Raw genomic sequence first — 11287 nt, 5'->3', positions numbered from 1 at the left:
CCCGGCGCGCTCGGCCCCGACCCGTTGGCCCTCGCCTCCCTCCTCTGCTTCCTCCCCTCCCAACCTCGGCCGTCGTCGGGCCTGCCTCCTCGCCCCTGCACCCTCTGTAAACCCCCCCTCTCTCTCTGCTAGGGTTCTTCGGTTAATTTACTTAGGTTTTAGTTAGGGCAGTATGTTAATTAGGTTATCTATTTAGTTATGAATTTAGCTAGGTTTCAAAATTAGCTGAATTTATATGCAAATTTGAACTGGACATTTGATATGTGGATATGTCATGTTTTGGACATGTCATGTTTGGAAAATGATCCGAGTGGCCTATGTTATGCTAGAATGTTGATTCATTTCCGTTTCGGTGAATTTCAGGCGCTCGATATGTCCATTTTTTAGCAAAGGTCATGCCAAAATTTCCCGTGAATAAAGACATGATTTGTGCTACATAGTTGGCATATCGAGTGCTGGCACATAGATTTCTTTTTTATGTCATTTCTCATTTATTCATACTTTTAGAAATAAATGAGGACACTTAATCATAGGAAACATGTCGAACAACGAAGAAACTGGGCCTTCTGACCAAGATGCAGACGAGATGGATTATGAGGGTGAACAAGAGTACCTCGACTATTTGACTGCTAAGCAAGGTTTGCAGGTCGGCCTCGATGATGGTACTGACGCCGACATCGACACCGACGGCGCCGGCACCGATGGAGGCGCCGAGACCGGTGGGGAAGGTACCGGCGGGGAAGGTACCGGCCCCGATGCCTCTACCAAAAAGAGGAAGCATAAGAAGCAGAGGATATGAAAACCTAACAAACTAGGGATTGGACGACTTGTGATCACAAAGATGGCACCTGGCAAGTTTGAGCCGTTAGAGCCGGAAGAACCTCACAAGTGCTATGGGAACCAAGTAGGATGCATCCTACGGGAATGCGCGAGCATCAACGACGATGACTTAAGGAGTAAAGAACATTTGACGCAGTTGCTCCTAATGAAGTTGCACAAGAGATTCAAGTTCCCCGACCGGGATGATAACATAGAACAACCGTTGGATGATCCGAAGATGAAAAAGATTAACAATCACGCCATGGGCATGTTCAGCAATGATTTGACCTGCTGGAAAGGGAGGGTGAAATGAGCTATTGAGGCTGATGAACCCCTGTCCAAGATTCTGGAGGAAAATCCAACACTTACGGAAGAGGAGTTCGAAAAGTTCAACGACACTTGCGCTACCAAGGCAACCAAGGCTAAGGCTGCAAAATTCAAGAGCCTTCAGCAAAGGAACACGGGGAAGCATCGCCTCGGAAGCCGTGGCTACCTCGGTAAAAGGCCCATATGGGATAAGGAGGACGCGAAACTTGAAGCCGCGGGTCTCCCAGACCCCTTCGCGAAGTTCACCAACCCCTTAGAGCGTGACTTCATCAGGGCCCGCTACAAGTGGGACAAGGAGAAAAATGTTTTTTACACGGACAAGATCATGATGAAATTGATTAGACTACTGGAGAAGCAACACCAGCTTGCAGCCGAAAGCCCTACTTCTCCGATGAGGCCCAAGTGGGACACCCCTCTCAACCGGGCCTTGAGCGAACTTAAGGGACTCCCTTTGGGCCAGCGGCCGCAATATGGTCATGTGCACGGCGCTGGAGACGGCGCCACGTGGAAGGTGTTTTACAACGAGGGCCTGGAGGCCAAGAAGCAGAAAAAGAAGTTTAGTCAGGCGGCCATCGACGTGATGGTGAAGCTTGCGGTCGAGAAAAAAGTAGTTGAGGACGCGAAAAAAGCAGCCGAGGACAAATATGAGTTGCTATAGCAGGCAGTCAATGCAGCTGTAACTGCCTGCAGAAATGATTTCGCTACTAACTTGGTTTAAGTTATCATCAACTGGACGAAGGAAAATCCAGACAAGACGGTACATGATTTCCCGTTGCCCAGTTTCATCGGGAGCAACTCCATGAACGACAACACCATCGCACCATCACTTGCTCACACAACCGGGCCTCCTCTCGCAGCCGCTCCCGCTCATAGCAGCCCGTCCTCAATCTCTGACGCGCTAGGTGGGCCTTCATCTTTGGTTGAGCTCGACGCCGTCACGGTAATTACATGTCGCACCAACATATATATATATATATATATATATATATATATATATATATATATATATATAATATTCCATTTTTGTTGCCTTTCGGTTGTTTTACGCCACAGACATATGTGTTTGCAGGCGAAAGAAACCCCGTGCACCATACTCTACTTGATCAAAGGCCAGAAGGTGGAGGTGGGAAAGGGGATGATAATGGACCCCTCGCAACCCACGTTCCACAACCAGCCGATCCCCGCTGGGCACTTCAGGGTTAGCTGCCTCCAAACAAGCCAGAGCACATAGCAGCCAGACGATGCATTCTGAAGAGCGTGTACCCGTGAAAGGTGCGGTCATGTTCCATCTCACGGGCGAGCCGATGCTACCGCCAAAACCGCTGGAGGCACTATCAGGGGATCTCAGGAGACTGCACGACCATGTGCTGTCGACTGAGAAAAGCCTACTAGCCTCAAAGGATCCAGGATATCCGACATACACGGCTCGTGTGCCTAAGGGGAAGTGCTATGTCTAGACACGGCCCGCGGAGGTGTTCTTCCTGTGGTTTGACCATATCTTTGAGATGTTTCTGACAAGGCGACTCGATTTTACAATCGTCCGCCTTTTTGCGCTACATATGAGCTCCGTCATGAAGAGTGAAGAAGTATCGCAAATCTGTGTGGCGGATCCGTACTACATGCATGAGTCTTTCTTGAGTCTCGGCGACTTTGAGCGTGAAACTGCTAGGGAGTACCTCCAAAACTTCATGGTATAGAATAAGGACCGGGAAATTGTCCCCATGCCTTATCATCCAAAGTAAGTCAGTTCTGGACAACCCTTTCGTACATTTCAATCATTCCTTCTATCTCATTTGGGGAATAATTTGAGGTGTCTTTTCCCCGCAGCAACGGGCGCGCCGTCCTTATCGTTCTTTACCCGCAAGTCTCCCACGCCTTGTATTTTGACCCTTCCAGAGACTACGAGAAAAAAGACTACACCTACATAATGAATATTCTAGATGATGCTCTCCAAGGCTTCAGCTTTAGAGGTGGCCACGTGCAGATCAGGAAACAAAGGAACAAGAAGATGGGTTTCGCGCATAACACTAACTTCTCCTGCATCCATGTCCCAAAACCAAGCAAGAAGGATGGATTCTACATCGTCCATCTCATGATTCAGTTCAACACGGATCACCAAAAGCTTCGCATGAGAAGCAGAAATGATGATCATATCCACAAGTGGCTAGAATCTCATGGAGAAGCAGATTATAAACATAGAGATGACTTCTTTCGCATCCAAAGCGACATTGCGACGATCATCATGAAAGAAGTCGTCGATGAGAAGGGGATGTTCCACCACGGCCCTGCTATATCGCGAGCTGACGCCCGAACTCGCATAGGCATGAAACGTCTAGACCTCACGTCGTTCAAGAAGCTAGGGTCCATCCTCGATGATATGGAAGGATGGAACTTCTAGTGATTTATGATGCCGATGATGATGATATGTGTCGGTTGAACTTGTATACTTTTTGTAGCGATGAAACTTTGTGATGTCCACGGTCCCTGCCGAACTTGCGTAACGCTACTTTGTTAGTTTGCGTATGATGACCTGCGTACCTCTAGTTAATTAATTTGCATACTCTATGTTGCATCTAGTTGCTAACCCTTTCTTTTTCGGTGTTGCTCTAGTATATTTTGTTGCATATATATGATTGTACATCCTCTTCATGAACATGCATCTCTAACAGGTACCTAGTTTCTTGATGGCGAGACGGAATTGCTATGTCGTGTACAAAGGGAAGGTTCCGGGGGTGTACAACAAGTGGCATGAGTGTCAGGCGCAAGTGAATGGGTTCACGGGCGCCAGCCATAAAGGCTTCAAAAGCAGACAAGAAGGAGAAGCTAGTTACTTGAGGTTCACGCTAGCGCGAGAGAGGACTCGTAACCGCCACCTCATGTACTGCATAGTTCCGCTCTCACTCATAGTGATAGCTCTTCTTGCGTATACCTTTGTTTAGATGGATGACGTTGTTGTAGTTGCAAGTATTCGAGACTTGCAGGTATTGCTATTTTCGAGATGATGACAAGATACCACTTTGTGTTGGATGATGATTATGATGAGACTATTTGTATGTATATGCTATGATTACATTTGTGGTCTCGCAGGCATTTGTATGTGTATCATGATGACATTTGTATGTGCTAAAGATTCTTCTATAAAGCCTGTTCAAATACAAAACAAATATGCCAAAAAAACAAAAACTACTAAAATTAGCAGTAGCGAGTGTATAAAAGTTAGCCGCAGCTTGTGTAGCTCTAGCGCGCTTTGCCTGGACGCGCACTAGAGCTCCCACTAAGCGCTTTGGTGCTACACTTGTGTAGCAGTAGCGCTGGTGAGCACGCGCTACTGCTATGTGTTAGCTGTAGCGCCTTATTAGTAGCGCCACTCCCCGCGCTACTGATACACCTAAAACTCGCGCTGCTGTAGCCTTTTCCCTAGTAGTGCGTTGTATACCGGCGCTCAACAAATTATCTATACTGCTTCACACGACAATCCGCCCCCCACCTCGATCAAGGATACCTTAGAAAGGTTATCCATGTTTCCTGCCCGGGTAGACGAGTTAAAAAAGTCTGCTGCTAGAACGGGCGCTTTAGCCGCACTGATCCGGGCAAAAGCATGGGTTCCTGACTTTGATCCAGTTGAAGCAGCCCAAGGTTATCCCAGTTTGAAGGAAGACGGAACAGAATTTGGCGAAGATGGTCTCCGGATCATAAACTGGGAAGTACGCCCATTGACTTGTCAACTAGTGGAAGAAGCGGACCTTTCATACTATCAAGCCAGCTATGATGACAAGAATAAGCGGGTTGCTGCACCGATTCCAGAAGCTCAGAATCTTATCCCGCCAATCCGTAAGCACACCTATGCCCCTGAAATTGAACCTTCCATGCTGATAAGCGATGAAGCTGTATTCCAAGCCCTAACTGGGATCAACTGGACAACTGCTGATTTCCAGCCACTTGGTAGAGAAGAAGAGGCTGAACCGGTGCGAGATGATCCGCAACCTTCAAGCCAAGTTGGTGACCAACCATGAACTGGAGGCCGATTTAATCTTCTACATGCTGCATCATGTATTTGAGAAAGCAATTATCCTTTTGGGCACTGGAACGCCTTGTAATAGGCTTAGTTTAAAATACTTGGTATGATATGCCTTCGTGCATATTTATCTGCAACTGATGCTTGTTTAATCCGGCATATGTAAGATATGATATTCATAATCCATAGTCATTTATTCGAGCTGTTCCTGCAGATAAAAGCTCAAAGCGCCCTGGCGATTTACTCCCAGGCGGGTTATGATATCTAATATGTATATGACCAAGGTGTGTAACCAAGGCTTTAAGAGATAACCAAACACAGAGATATATGTAATACGTGTGACCTTTTTAGGCATAAGATGGGCTAACCAACGTTGTGTGAGGGCCATAACCCAACTCTTGGAGGAGAAAATAGCTCCTGTTATATGAAGCCAGTTTATAATAAAAGCGCTCCGGGTTATGATAAACACCGGTTTACTTCATACTGGGACTTTTGATTCAAAACCAGACCGGGCTGATAGTCTCCGGATTACGATTTGATCGTGTACTGTCCACTTGTAATTTGTCAATCTAACCGGGTTGATAACACCGGTTTAAAAACATCATAACTCTTATCAAAAAAGAAAGCAAAAAACTCGATCAAAGGCAAATAAAACCGTTGTAGTCGAGGCTTTTCATGGGCTGCCAGGCCCCAAATTCGAGGCTTTTCATGGGCTGCCAAGCCACTGAGTTAAACCATTTTTGGAAAGCCTTTCAAGATGGTCCGCAATCCTTAACCAATCATCGTTTTAACTTGAGAAGTTCAGGGTCTGTATTTTAGATTAACTTGTCAAAGTTCGAAGGGTCATACCAGGTTTACCTGGGCGGCGTGACTTACTTAAAGAGGCAGGTTAACCCGGGGTTTTAGGTGTATACACCAGGCTTCCAAGCCATGGCTTGATAGCCCAATTACAAGCGTTGATTCTAAGTTCATTGCGATAACAAAGAATCCCCAGGTAACGTTTTGAGCAGTGATCAGTGGGTGCCTATGTTTGAGCTGTTGTTTTCTGACAACACTCTCTTTGGCCCCGGTTTTGGCGTTGAGTCGATCAAGAGGTGTAGCTATGGTTCGATACGACCAAGCCCCCAAGTGATGCTGTGGCATTGCGCCGATCAAGAGGTGTAGCTATGGTTCGGATACGACCAAGCCCCAAGTGATGTTATATAAAGCTTTGAAAAGCTAAATCAAGGGATAAACCGGACGCTGCTTTATAAATAGAAGCTCCATGTAACCACACATGATGGAAAAAACAACGGATACCCCGCTTTAGCTGAGGTTCCGGTTTATTGTATTGATCATAATATATACATTATCATAATATGTACATAAGCAGAGCCTATAGCTCAAGTATAGTAGGGCCGAATATGAGCAATATTCCACGGCCGATTGGTCTCTTCCTCCGATTTACGTGAGTCTTTGCACTCTCGAACATCGATTAGGTAGTACGACCCGTTGTGCAGATTCTTGCTGACCACAAAAGGTCCTTCCCAAGGGGAGGATAACTTGTGCATATCCGTCTGATCCTGGATGAGTTGAAGCACCAAATCTCCTTCTTGAAAGGTTCTGGTTCTAATCCGGCGGCTATGATAGCGACGCAGATCTTGCTGGTAAATCGCCGAACGGGCTGTCGCTATGTCACGCTCCTCATCTAACAGGTCAAGAGCCTCTTGCCGTGCCTTCTCGTTGCCAGCTTCAACATATGCCGCTACACGAGGTGAGTCATGACGTATGTCACTAGGAAGAACAACCTCCACTCCATAAACCATGAAGAACGGCGTGTATCCTGTCGACCTGTTGGGCGTGGTGTTGATGCTCCATAACACAGAAGGTAGCTCCTCAACCCAACAACCCGGCGTCCGTTGCAAAGGAACCATAAGCCGGGGTTTGATGCCTCTCAAGATCTCTTGATTGACCCTTTCCGCTTGACCATTGGACTGTGGGTGAGCCACTGATGACACGTCAAGCCAGATGTGCTCACGCTGACAGAACTCCTTCATGGCACACTTTGATAGATTGGTACCATTATCTGTTATAATGCTGTGTGGAAAGCCAAATCGGAAGATCACCTTTTTGATGAATTTAACCGCCGTGGCCGCATCACACTTACTGACTGGCTCTGCCTCCACCCACTTTGTGAATTTGTCAACCGCCACCAAAATGTGGGTCTTCTTTTCCTTAGACCTCTTGAAAGTCCCAACCATATCCAGCCCCCAAGTTGCAAACGGCCAAGTGATTGGAATCATCCTCAATTCTTGAGCTGGTACATGAGCGCGCCTTGAGAATTTCTGACAGCCATCACATATTTTAACCAAGTCCTCGGCATCAGCATGAGCTGTCAACCAATAGAAACCATGACGAAACGCCTTGGTGACCAAAGATTTTGAACCGGCATGGTGACCACAGTCTCCTTAGTGGATCTCACGCAAAATTTCACAACCTTCTTCAGGAGACACACATCGTTGAAACGCCCCTGTTACACTGCAATGATGCAACTCTCCATTGATAATTGTCATGGACTTGGACCTCCGGATTATCTGCCTGGCCAGCGTCTCATCCTCTGGTAACTCGCCCCGATTCATATACGCCAGATAAGGAACCGTCCAATCCGGGATAACATGAAGAGCCGCCACCAACTGAGCTTCCGGATCAGGAATAGCCAGATCCTCTTCACCAGGGAGCTTGACAGACGGATTATGTAGAACATTCAAGAAGACATTAGGCGGAACCAGTTTGCATTGGGAACCTAGGCGGCTTAAAGCGTCCGCCGCTTCGTTCTTCCGCCTGTCCACATGATCCACCTGATATCCTTTAAAGTGACCTGCAACAATATCCACCTCACGACGATATGCTGCCATGAGTGGGTCTGAGTCACCGAAGCACTTAACTCGGCTCAGGTTCATCTCCTTAGCCATTCGAAGACCGTGGAGTAAGGCCTCATATTCAGCTGCATTGTTAGTGCAAGGGAACAGTAAACGGAGAAAATAACAAAGCTTATCACCTACGGGGAAGTTAATATGGCTCCAGCCCCCGAGCCCTCCAATTGCCTGGACCCATCAAAATGAATAGTCCAATAAGTGTGATCCGGCTTCTCTTTTGGTGCTTGTAGTTCCGTCCAATCATTGATGAAATCCACAAGTGCCTGAGATTTGATCGCCGTTCGGGGTATGTATTTCAACCCATGAGGCCCGAGCTCGATAGCCCACTTGGCAATCCGGCCAGTTGCTTCCCTGTTCTGGATTATATCTCCCAAAGGAGCAGAGCTGACCACCGTGATGGGATGACCTTGGAAATATTGCTTGAGCTTCCAGCTTGCCCTGAAAACCCCATATACCAGCTTCTGCCAATGTGGGCACCTCTGTTTGGACTCAATTAGTACCTCACTGATATAATAAACTAGACGCTGAACCGGATGTTCCTTTCCTGCCTCCTTGCGCTCCACCACAATAGCCACGCTAACTGCCCGAGCGTTAGCTGCCACATATAGCAACAATGGCTCCTTGTCAACCGGAGCAGCAAGAACCGACGGGTTAGCCAGCTGCCGCTTTTAATCCTCAAATTCTTCATTTGCGGCGTCATTCCAGACGAAGTTATCAGTTTTCTTCAGCATCTGATACAAAGGAATGGCCTTCTCACCAAGGCGGCTGATAAACCGGCTCAATGCAGCAATCCGGCCTGCCAAGCGTTGAACATCATTGATACACTTCGGTTAGGCTAAGGAGGTGATAGCCTTGATATTTTTCGGATTAGCTTCAATGCCCCTGTTAGACACCAAAAAGCCCAAGAGCTTGCCTGCCGGTACACCAAAAACGTACTTAGCCAGGTTAAGTAAACCCACAGGTTATCAAAGGTTTCCCTCAAGTCATCGATCAAAGTATCCTTCTCCCTTGATTTCACCACAATATCATCTACATAGGCATGAACATTACGGCCGATTTGTTTATGAAGACAATTCTGCACACACCGTTGATAAGTTGCCTGGGCACTCTTGAGCCCAAAGGGCATGGATACATAGCAGAAGGCTCCAAAAGGAGTTATGAAGGCCGTTTTCTCCTGGTCCTTAACTGCCATCTTGATCCGATGATAGCCAGAATATGCATCCAAAAAACTCAAATGCTCGCAACCCGCCATAGCATCAATGATTTGATCAATACGGGGGAGGGCAAAAGGATCTGCTGGACAAGTCTTGTTAAGATCTGTGTAGTCTACACACATACGCCAAGTGTCGTTCTTCTTAAGGACCAGCAGCGGATTAGCCAACCACTCGGGATGAAATACCTCAACGATAAATCCGGCCGCCAAGAGCCTGGCTACTTCTTCTCCAATAGCCTTACGTCTTTCCTCATTGAACCGGCAGAGAAACTGCTTGACCGGTTTATACTTAGGATCAACATTAAGAGTGTGCTCAGCGAGTTCTCTCGGTACACCTGGCATGTCAGAAGGTTTCCACGCAAAGATGTCCCGATTCTCACGGATGAACTCGATGAGCGCGCCTTCCTATTTTGGTTCCAAGTTAGCGCTGATGCTAAACTGCTTGGATGAATTGCCAGGCACGAAGTCAACAAGCTTAGTCTCATCAGCCGATTTAAATTTCAGGGCCGGATCGTGCTCCGTAGTTGGCTTTTTTAATGAAGTCATATCGGCCGGATCAACATTGTCTTTATAAAACTTCAACTCTTCTGTTGCACAAACCGACTCAGCATAAGCCGCATCACCTTCTTCACATTCCAGAGCAATCTTGCGGCTCCCATGGACGGTTATAGTTCCCTTGTGACCTGGAATCTTGAGCTGCAGATAGACATAGCAAGGCCATGCCATAAACTTAGCATAAGCCGGCCGTCCAAACAGGGCATGATACGAACTCTTGATTTTCACCACTTCAAAGTTCAAAGTCTCTGATCTCGAGTCATGCTCATCACCAAAAGCAACCTCCAGAGCTATCTTACCAACAGGATAAGCCGATTTAACTGCTTCGGATTGCTTTGGTAACCCGACTGCTGCTACTGCTGCTGATTTCCCTCATTATTGTAGCCAACTTGGTTGCCCTTATTACCTTGGTTGTTGTGTCCACCCTGATTACCATGGAAGCCTGAACCGGAATTTCCTCCACCATAACCCGGCCCATGAGAACCGTGGCCTGAACCGCCAGCCGGTCCATTATCTTACCGGAAAGAATTAGAATTTTTGAACTCTTGCATGATGTAGCAATCTTTCCAGAGATGTGTGGACGGAATCTCCTTCGTCCCATGCTTTGGGCACGACTGGTTCAACAGATAAGACAGACGGTCCGGCTTAGGGCTAGGTGCTCCACCACGCTGGGGCGGTTTATCCTTACGTCGCTGGCCCTTGTCCTGCGCGTTGGTATTAGCCACAAAGTCCAAACTGTGATCCGCCTTACGTTTGCCGCCGTCTCCATGACCCGTCGGGTTGTGGTGTTGCCCCTTAGTGTTGCCACACCTCTTTCCCTTCCCTGTCTTATCATCATCAGACTCGGGATCCTTGGTACTATCAGAGTTGGCATATTTCACTAAAGCGGCCATGAGGGTTCCCATGTCATTGCAATGGCGTTTCAGCCGTCCCAGCTTCAACTTCAGAGGCTTAAACCGGCAATTGCCTTCCAAGGTCAGAACTGCGCTATCAGCATTGATGCGGTCCGATGAATGCAAAAATTTTGAAACCCGGCGCACCCATCGGGTTGTTGACTCTCCTTCCTCCTGGACACAGGCAGCTAAGTCCACAATCGACATAGGCTGCTTACATGTATCCTTGAAATTCTGGATAAACCAGGCTCTCAACTCGGCCCATGACCTGATAGAATTGGCCGGTAAACTCTTTAGCCAAGTACGGGTCGTCCCTTCAAGCATCATGGTGAAGTATTTCGCACATGCCGCATCGTCCACATCCAGCATCTCCATGGCCATCTCATAGCTTTTGACCCATGTGTTAGGGGACAAATCCGTGGTGTAATTCGGCACCTTGCGCGGGCCTTTGAAATCCTTGGGCAGGCGCACATTACGCAACGCTGGGACGAGGCACGGCACTCCCAAAGAGCTAGAAGTGACCCTTGGTTCCACTGATGTAGTTGGATGA

This window comes from Triticum dicoccoides, chromosome 4B (assembly GCF_002162155.2).
Source record: "Triticum dicoccoides isolate Atlit2015 ecotype Zavitan chromosome 4B, WEW_v2.0, whole genome shotgun sequence".
Lineage (NCBI taxonomy): Eukaryota > Viridiplantae > Streptophyta > Magnoliopsida > Poales > Poaceae > Triticum > Triticum dicoccoides.
Note: the sequence above shows the minus strand (reverse complement) of the source record.